The sequence below is a fragment of the Oncorhynchus mykiss genome, chromosome 4 (assembly GCF_057628025.1).
Source record: "Oncorhynchus mykiss isolate SJ-2025 chromosome 4, ASM5762802v1, whole genome shotgun sequence".
In the NCBI taxonomy this organism is placed as follows: Eukaryota; Metazoa; Chordata; class Actinopteri; order Salmoniformes; family Salmonidae; genus Oncorhynchus; species Oncorhynchus mykiss.
Window position 1 is genome coordinate 57,114,168 of NC_143025.1, and position 10,455 is coordinate 57,124,622.

At 42.8% G+C, this 10,455-nt stretch overlaps 1 protein-coding gene across 2 annotated transcripts in view; it reads right to left on the minus strand.

The window, feature by feature from the left end:
* LOC110522014 (hippocalcin-like protein 1) overlaps positions 1 to 1,862 on the minus strand; it is a 66,265-nt gene extending 64,403 nt beyond the window's left edge. The window contains exon 1 of one of the 2 annotated variants that reach the window (XM_090232312.1): positions 1,567 to 1,862. The gene's annotated coding sequence lies outside the window, so the exon portion shown is untranslated. Of the gene's footprint in view, positions 1 to 1,520 lie in introns of both variants that reach the window. The other variant, XM_090232311.1, reaches the window with a different exon arrangement.
* Positions 1,863 to 10,455: the final 8,593 nt, after the last annotated feature.

Here is a 10,455-nt window from a genome sequence, read left to right on the forward strand (position 1 = left end):
AGACAGTAGTTAGTTCGTTAGCTAGTTAACTAGTCAACATTTCACACATTGCCAGGGTCCAGTAAGCAACTAATGCAAAGAACGGCAAGGAGTTGTAACGTTATACCAGTTAATACTATAGCGAATTGGTTAGATTACTGATGTTAGCTCATCTGATGTTGTACCGTTAGCTAGCTAAAGTTAGCTGTCTGACTTTATTAGCCAGCTAATCTTCACACCATAAACTCAATTATTTGATCAGTTAAGTTTGCTCAGTTAAGTTTGCTAATGTTGCTCAACATTTCTCTGGCTAGCTAATGGAGAATTCAATTCAGCTAGCAAGATAACGTCACTTAACAATGCTAACAATACTTGTTCCATCACAGTTTCTCCCTCACCTCAAACTTTCCAAATACCAGTTATTTTTCAGTTACTGCTCATGAAGTATGCTTCATCACCTTTGTCAGCCCTGTCTCCGTGGTCAGGCTTCTCACCTACCTCTTCGTTATTGTTCAGGGGACATGCTGCTGTAAATGGCAAACTGCCTTTCTACTCTGTCTTTCCGCTGATGCTGTAACTAGCAAATTGGTTGTCTAATCTCTCTTCAGTTGCATGCTGCATTCTGTTATGTGAACAATTGGTGTGAGCCTTGGACACCGGTCAGTATTGTTCCAAACATTCATCACTCGTTCGCATACAGCCAATAGTTTGTGAATGCTATCCCATCTGGTTTGGTTAGTTCGGGCTTAGTCCCACTATCATTTGTTTTTCAACAGGACAATGACCCCCCCCCCCCCCCCCCCCCCCCCCCCCTCTTGAATGAGTAGGTATTCTAAAACTTTTGACCGGTATTGTATGTTTAAAACCTGTCTACGATACTGGTTCCCAATTGGGGATCAACCCTCCCACGTTCAGCTGAAACGGTGGCGCATGGAACGCAAAAATATTCTTAAAAATATTTGACCTCCACACATTAACAAGTCCAATAGCTCAAATGAAAGAAACACCTTGTTCATCTAGCCAGCAAGTCAGATTTCTAAAATGTTTTACGGCGAAAACATAGCGCATATATATGTAAAACCACCACCAGACACAGCTCATTTGAATAGCCAAAACATGCAATCAACAAACGCAGGATTAAAAAAAATCGCTCACTAACCTTTTGAAAATCTTCATCAGATGACAGTAATATGACATGTTACACAGTACATTTTTTTTTTCAATAATATGCCATTTATATCCATAAATGTCCATTTACAGTGAGTTCACGTTCAGAAATTACTCAAAAATGCCCGCAGGAAATCTATGTAGCGCAGCAAGATAACGTAAATAGACATCATAAACTTTGACTAAATATACATGTTCTACATATAGTTAGAAAGATACACTGCTTCTTTATGCAACCGCTGTTAGATTTATTTTTAACGTTACAGAAATCGCACACTATTCCATATGCTGAGACAGCGCTCAGTTCCAAGCTACATTTCTACGTAATGTTGGAGTCAACAGAAACACAGATTTAAGCATAAATATTCCCTTACCTTCGATGGTCTTCGTTCAGAATGTTCTGGAAGGCTTCATACTTACCCAATACATCATTTGGTTTCAAGTCTTGCGTCTTTGTACTAGCTACTGCTAATAACATCAGCTGAAATGCACCCAAAACGTCCTCTGGTCCGGAAAAGTTGCGCATCAAAACTTCAAAATTACATATTTGTCGACTAAACAGGTCAAACTAAGTGCAGAAGCAAGCTTTATGATGTTTTAGACACGCAAAACAAACTTCAATTCAATCGGCCATCGTCTGCCCTTCTCCTGAGTGCTGGAACAAAGGAATGGCTGGGACCAATTCGCGCCCATACGCACAGCCTATTCTCTCGTGGCATGCACTAATTTCACTCCCATAGGGTCAATTCTCGCGGGATTTGAACGATTCAAAGCTCTACTGAAAGAGGACATCTAGCGGAAGAGATAGAAAGTGTCCCCAGAATCATAACTGGTTGGGAAGGGTGGGGGCCATGACGTCAAAGTTGCTCCAACTTTCATGGCCACAAAAACTAGTTTGGAAGAATGTGAGTTCTGCTATACTTAGACATAATTCCAACGGTTTTAGAATCTTTAGTGTTTTCTATCCAATAATAATAATTTTTATTTGCATATATTAGCAATTTTTGACATTTTTTTTCCAGTTTACTAGGGGTACCCAATCTCTCCAAAGGGGGTGTATGTCTGCCATATCCTTAACAGGTTAATTGCTTCTTATGCCTGCAGGGGCAGTATTGAGTAGCTTGGATGAAAGGTGCCCAGAGTAAACGGCCTGCTCCTCAGTCCCAGTTGCTAATATATGCATATTATTATTATTATTAGTATTGGATAGAAAACTAGGAAGTTTCTAAAACTGTTTGAATGATGTTTGTGAGTATAACAGAACACGTATGGCAGGCAAAAACCTCGGAAGAAATCCAAACAGTGAGAAATCTGAGGTTGGTTGATTTTTTATTTTAATTTTTTTTTTTTTTTTTTCCAACCCAGCCCCTATTGAATTCACAGTGAGATATGGATGAAGTTGCACTTCCCAGGGCTTCCACTAGATGTCAACAGTCTTTAGAAACTTGAATGAGGCTTCTGTGTTGTGGGGCTGAATGGGAGCTGAATGTGCCAGGTGTCTGGCAGAAAGCCAAGGGCTGGTCACGTGCAATTCACATGATGGCGACCTGCGTTCCATGGCTTCTCTACAGTCAAAGGAATTATCCGGTTGGAACTTTATTGAAGATTTATGATAACATCCTAATAATTGATTTAATACTTAGTTTGAAATGTTTCTGGACCTGTAATATAACTTTGAAGTTTTTGTCCGACATTATGCTGGACCTGCACGAGCGTTTGGATTTGTATACCGAAGCCCTAACAAAAGTAGCTACTTGGACATAAATAATGGACATTGTCGAACAAATCAAGCATTTATTGTGGAAATAGGATTCCTGGGAGTGCATTCTGATGAAGATCTTCAAAGGTAAGGGAATATTTGTTATTTTTGTTAACACCTTCGACTGCCTTCGATCGCTGTTTCTCTGTCGGAACCAGCCCTCCTTAGGAAGGGTGTTGGGCCTTTCAGCATTTCGCTTGTATGGCTCTGATTGTCCAAAAGGCATCTCCCCTTTCCCGTCTTCTACTGTTGTTCACTCTGGAAGATGCTCCTTGGAAGATAGCTAGCCAGCCGTGTCAACAGTTCCCATTAGTAATGAGAGTAGTAGGACACAGTGGTTTTGAGGAGAGTAGTAGGATGGTCCCTCTTAAATTAGTTTTTCTAGATATTTGACTTACAACAGCTTAATGAATGCTGAGGGTAGCAGTGCAAGGTATTTTTAAGCAGATTATTTGGATTATTAGCATATGAACTACTTGCAATTTGATAGCTGGACAATCGACACCACCCTTCCAACCCATTTATTCAGATCTGGCAGTTCAAAGAGGATAGTTTCAAGGTAATGGATTGGGCCTAGTTATTGTTCATTAGCAGCACACGTTTGCCTTCATTCTCTTAAATATCTTAAAATAGCCTATACTCTTGTGCAATGTATTGTACTGTTTGTTGGTCTGCCTGGCTGGTGAGTTAATAAAATACTAAAATAGTCTTCAGTTTGTGTGCCTATTATTATTCACCTGAGTGTCCTCACCAGCCACAGTAGGGCAGCACTTTAATTCACGTCACTTCATGTTGAACGCGGAAAAAGGGAGATCTCGATTTGTTTTGGAAAGTTTTGAAACTATATTAAAAAGTTTCTTAATAGCTAGCTACCTTGTGAGTTTGGATCCCGCGTGGTTGGCATCCGTTATTGGGACTACTACTATCTGTCCAGTGATTCTGCTGACCAAGGTCGGGTCTGAGGAGCTGTCTTTCAAAAACAAGGACTTTTGAATGGTTTGTGTTATGGCTTCTCAACCTCTGCCATATCGTGGATTCAGAGGTATATATCTAATAACTCAAAGGGTTTTCTTTAATGGAAGCTTCTCTAATGTCAAGCATGCAAAGTGTGATGTACCACAAGGCAGCTCTCAAGGCAGCTCTCAAGGCCATCTATTTCTTACCAATGACCTGCCACTGGCATTAAACTTAGCACGCGTGTGCATGTATGCTGATGATTCAACGGTATACGCATCAGCAACCACAGCTAATGAAGTCACTGAAACCATAAACAAAGTTTAGTTGCAGTCTGTTTTGGAATGGGTGGCCAGTAATAAACTGGCCCTGAACATCTCAAACTAAAAACATTGTATTTGGTACAAATCATTCCCTAAAATTCTAGACTTCAGCTGAATCTGGTAATGAATGGTGTGGCTGTTGAACAAGTTGAGACTAAATTACTTTGCGTTAGCTTAGATTGTAAACCGTCATGGTCAAAACATATAGATCCAATGGTAAAGATGGGGAGAAGTTTGTCAGTAATAGAGATTTTTTGCTTTTTTTTACACCACACTCCAGAAAGCAAAGTCCTGCAGGCTGTAGTTATCTTGATTATTGTCCAGTCGTGTGGTCGAGAGCTGCAAGGAACACCTATGTGAGAATGCTATTCACTGACTACAGGTCAGCGTTCAACACCATGGTGCCCTCAACTCATTACTAAGCTAAGGACCCTGGAACTAAACACATCTCGCTGCAACTGGATCCTTGACTTCCTGACAGGCTGCCCCCAGGTGGTAAGGGAAGGAAACAACACATCCGCCACTCTGATCCACAGGGGTGCTTGCTCAGTCCCCTTCTGTACTCCTTGTTCACTCATGACTGCATGGCCAGGCACGACTCCAACACCATCATCAACTTTGCAGATGACACAACAGTGGTAGAACTGATCACCGAAAACGATGAGAGAGCCTATAGGGAGCTCAGACCTGGTCGTGTGGTGCCAGGACAACAACCTCTCCCTCAACGTGATCAAGACAAAGAAGCTGATTATGGACTACAGGTAAAGGAGGACCGAGCACGGGACTGTAGTGGAACCGGTGGAAAGCTTCAAGTTCCTTTGTGTCCATATCACCAACAAACTAGAAAGGTCCAAACACACCAAGACAGTCGTGAAGAGGGCACGACAAAGCCAATTCCCCCTCAGGGGACTGAAAAGATGTGGCATGGATCCTCAAAAGGTTCTGCAGCTGCACCATCGAGCATCCTGATTGGTTGCATCACTGCCTGGTATGGGAACTGCCCGGCCTCTGTCTGCAAGGCATGACAGAGTAATGCGTACGGCCCAGTACATCAACATGGCCAAGCTTCCTGCCATCCAGGACCGCTATATTAGGCGGTATCAGCGAAAGGCACAAAATTGCCAAAGACTCCAGCCACCCTAGTCATAATCTGTTCTCTCTGCTACCGCACGGCAAGCGGTACCGGAGCGGCTAGTCAAGGTCCAAAAGGCTTAACAGCTTCTAACCCCAAGCCATAAGGTTCCTGAACGGATAATCAAAGGGCTACCCAGACCCCTCTTAAGCTGCTGCTACTCTCGGTTTATAATCTATGCATAGTCACGAACTCTACCTACAATTAGGTTGGAGTCATGAGAACTAATTTTTCAACCACTCCACAAATTTCTTGTTAACAAACTATAGTTTTGGCAAGTCGGTTAGTACATCTACTTTGTGCATGACAAGTCATTTTTCCAACAATTGTTTAGACAGACAATTTTAAGTGAAATAATATCACAATTCCAGTGGGTCAGAAGTTCACATACACTAAGTTGACTGTGCCTTTAAACAGCTTGGAAAATTACAGAAAAGGGATGCCATGGCTTTAGAAGCCACGCTTCCAAACGCCTGAAGGTACCACGTTCATCTGTACAAACAGTAGTACTGTTAGTGTTTAAATACTGGAGAGTTGAGACCAAATCACAGACGCTGGACAGAGTGGATTTCAGTTGTAACAAAATAGTTTTAATGAGTCAAATACCTTGTCCCGCAGTTTTACGTGCACGGATCTAGTTCATATAACTCGGCAAGGAGTCAGGTGAAAAAGAGGCCTTATACAAAGGTTACATAAATTTTTATACATAGAATAAAGTAGGTGGAGTCTTGTCGTTTTGGTCTTCTGACTGGTCACAAAGGGTTGGAGGCGGGCCTTGCTCTAGCCAGAGCGGGCCCCATTGGTGCACAGCAAAAGTCCTTTGCTCTTGGCACCTGACCAGTAGGGGCGTGAGATGTGTTTATACTAGGAGATGTTTGTGTCAGGGGTTTGTGGTAGAGGGGCAGTTTTTATGGCTGGGTGTATGTGTTCATGTGATGGAATGTCTGTTTCCTGGGGTCGGGGGACAACAAAGCTGAGGGGATAGTGTTAGGGGGGTAGTTTTATTGCTGGCTGTGTGAGCTAGTTCCTGTTTTAGCAAGGGTACGTAAAATGACTTGAGTCAGGCGATTTAGCTTAGCGCTGTATAATATGAGCTATGTGTATGAATATTTATATAACAGTACGCAAGTATAAATACCATGGGACCACGCTGCCGTCATACCGCTCAGGAAGGAAATGTGTTCTGTCTCCTAGAGATGAACATACCTTGGTGCCAAAAGTGCAAATTAATCCCAGAACAATAGCAAAGGACCTGGTGAAGATGCTGGAGGAAACGGGTGCAAAAGTATCTATACCAACAGTAAAACGAGTCCTATATCAAATCTATTTATACAGCCCTTCATACATCAGCTGATATCTCAAAGTGCTGTACAGAAACCCAGCCTAAAACCCCAAACAGCAAGCAATGCAGGTGTAGAAGCACAGTGGCTAGGAAAAACTCCCTAGAAAGGCCAAAACCTAGGTGAAACCTAGAGGAACCAGGCTATGAGGGGTGGCCAGTCCTCTTCTGGCTGTGCCGGGTGGAGATTATAACAGAACATGGCCAAGATGTTCAAATGTTCATAATTGACCGGCATGGTCAAATAATTAATAATAATAATAATAATAATAATAATAATAATAATAGATGCAGCAAGTCAGCACCTCAGGAGTAAATGTCAGTTGGCTTTTCATAGCCGATCATTAAGAGTATCTCCACCACTCCTGCTGTCTCTAGAGAGTTGAAAACAGCAGGTCTGGGACAGGTAGCACGTCCGGTGTACAGGTCAGGATTCCATAGCCGCAGGCAGAACAGTTGAAACTGGAGCAGCAGCACGGCCAGGTGGACTGGGGACAGCAAAGAGTCATGTCAGGTAGTCCTGAGGCATGGTCCTAGGGCTCAGGTCCTCCGAGAGAATTAGAGAGAGCATACTTAAATTCACACAGGACACCGGAGAAGTACAACAGATAACAAACTGACCCTAGCCCCCCGACACAAACTACTGCAGCATAAATACTGGAGGCTGAGACAGGAGGGGTCAGGAGACACTGTGGCCCCATCCGATCATACCCCCGGACAGGACCAAAAAGGAAGGATATAACCCCACCCACTTGCGCAAAGCACAGCCCCCACACCACTAGAGGGATATCTTCAACAACTTACCATCCTGAGACAAGGCTGAGTATAGCCCAAAAATATCTCCGCCACAGCACAACACAAAGGGGGGCAACCCAGACAGGAAGATCACGTCAGTGACTCAACCCACTCAAGTGACGCACCCCTCCTATGGACGGCATGAAAGCGCACCAGTAAGCCAGTGACTCAGCCCTAGTAATAGGGTTAGAGGCAGAGAATCCCAGTGGAGAGAGGGGAACCGGCCAGGCAGAGACAGCAAGGGCGGTTCGTTGCTCCAGAGCCTTTCCGTTCACCTTCACACTCCTGGGCCAGACTACACTCAATCATATGACCCACTGAAGAGATGAGTCTTCAGTAAAGACTTAAAGGTTGAGACCGAGTCTGCGTCTCTCACATGGGTAGGCAGACCATTCCTTAAAAATGGAGCTCTATAGGAGAAAGCCCTGCCTCCAGCTGTTTGCTTAGAAATTCTAGGGACAATTAGGAGGCCTGCGTCTTGTGACCATAGCGTACGGTTAGGTACAGTGCCTTGCGAAAGTATTCGGCCCCCTTGAACTTTGCGACCTTTTGCCACATTTCAGGCTTCAAACATAAAGATATAAAACTGTATTTTTGTGAAGAATCAACAACAAGTGGGACACAATCATGAAGTGGAACGACATTTATTGGATATTTCAAACTTTTAAATAAAAAAACTGAAAAATTGGGCGTGCAAAATTATTTAGCCCCTTTACTTTCAGTGCAGCAAACTCTCTCCAGAAGTTCAGTGAGGATCTCTGAATGATCCAATGTTGACCTAAATGACTAATGATGATAAATACAATCCACCTGTGTGTAATCAAGTCTCCGTATAAATGCACCTGCACTGTGATAGTCTCAGAGGTCCGTTAAAAGCGCAGAGAGCATCATGAAGAACAGGGAACACACCAGGGAGGTCCGAGATACTGTTGTGAAGAAGCCGGTTTAAAGCCGGATTTGGATACAAAAAGATTTCCCAAGCTTTAAACATCTCAAGGAGCACTGTGCAAGCGATAATATTGAAATGGAAGGAGTATCAGACCACTGCAAATCTACCAAGACCTGGCCGTCCCTCAACTTTCAGCTCATACAAGGAGAAGACTGATCAGAGATGCAGCCAAGAGGCCCATGATCACTCTGGATGAACTGCAGAGATCTACAGCTGAGGTGGGAGACTCTGCCCATAGGACAACAATCAGTCGTATATTGCACAAATCTGGCCTTTATGGAAGAGTGGCAAGAAGAAAGCCATTTCTTAAAGATATCCATAAAAAGTGTCGTTTAAAGTTTGCCACAAGCCACCTGGGAGACACACCAAACATGTGGAAGAAGGTGCTCTGGTCAGATGAAACCAAAATTGAACTTTTTGGCAACAATGCAAAACGTTATGTTTGGCGTAAAAGCAACACAGCTCATCACCCTGAACACACCATGCCCACTGTCAAACATGGTGGTGGTGGCAGCATCATGGTTTGGGCCTGCTTTTCTTCAGCAGGGACAGGGAAGATGGTTAAAATTGATGGGAAGATGGATGGAGCCAAATACAGGACCATTCTGGAAGAAAAACCTGATGGAGTCTGCAAAAGACCTGAGACTGGGACGGAGATTTGTCTTTCAACAAGACAATTATCCTAAACATAAAGCAAAATCTACAATGGAATGGTTCAAAAATAAACATATCCAGGTGTTAGAATGGCCAAGTCAAAGTCCAGACCTGAATCCAATCGAGAATCTGTGGAAAGAACTGAAAACTGCTGTTCACAAATGCTCTCCATCCAACCTCACTGAGCTCGAGCTGTTTTGCAAGGAGGAATGGGAAAAAATGTCAGTCTCTCGATGTGCAAAACTGATAGAGACATACCCCAAGCGACTTACAGCTGTAATCGCAGCAAAAGGTGGCGCTACAAAGTATTAACTTAAGGGGGCTGAATAATTTTGCACGCCCAATTTTTCAGTTTTTGATTTGTTAAAAAAGTTTGAAATATCCAATAAATGTCGTTCCACTTCATGATTGTGTCCCACTTGTTGTTGATTCTTCACAAAAAAACAGTTTTAGATCTTTATGTTTGAAGCCTGAAATGTGGCAAAAGGTCGCAAAGTTCAAGGGGGCCGAATACTTTCGCAAGGCACTGTATGTACGGCAGGACCAAATCAGAAAGATAGGTAGGAGCAAGCCCATGTAATGCTTTGTAGGTTAGCAGTGAAACCTTGAAATCAGCCCTTGCCCTCTTGGAACTACCCATCCCGGATCCGGGAGAATTATCAAATACACTAATTAGCATAGCGCAACGGTCAAAATATATTACTAGAAAATATTCATATTCATGAATCACAAGTGAAATATAGTGAAACACAGCTTAGCCTTTTGTTAATCACCCTGTCATCTCAGATTTTGAAATGATGCTTTACAGTCAACAAGCGTTTGTAAGTTTATCGATAGCCTAGCATAGTATTATGTCCAGCTAGCAGCAGGGAGCTTGGTCACAAATCAGAAAAGCAATCAAATTAACCGTTTACCTTTGATAATCTTCTGTTTTCACTGACGAGACTCCCAGTTAGACAGCAAATGTTCCTTTTGTTCCTTAAAGATTATTTTTATACCCAAAATACCTCTGTTTGTTTCACGTTATGATGAGAAATCCACCGGAAATAGCGGTCACGACAACGCCGGAAAAAAATTACTAATTATAATAGACAGAAACATGAAACAAAACAATAGTGCCCCCTAGTTTCAAGACAGGAAGCCAGTGTAGGGAGGCTAGTACAGGAGTAATATGATACTTTTTTGGGGTGCTAGTCAGGATTCTAGCAGCCGTATTTAGCACTGAAGTTTATTTAGTGCTTTATCCGGGCAGCCGGGAAGTAGAGCATTGCAGTAGTCTAACCTAGATTAATTCTGCATCCTTTTTGGACAAAGTTTCGGATTTTTGCAATGTTACGTAGATGGAAAAAAAAAGCTGTCCTTGAAACAGTCTTGATATGTTTGTCAAGAGAGATCAGGGTCCAG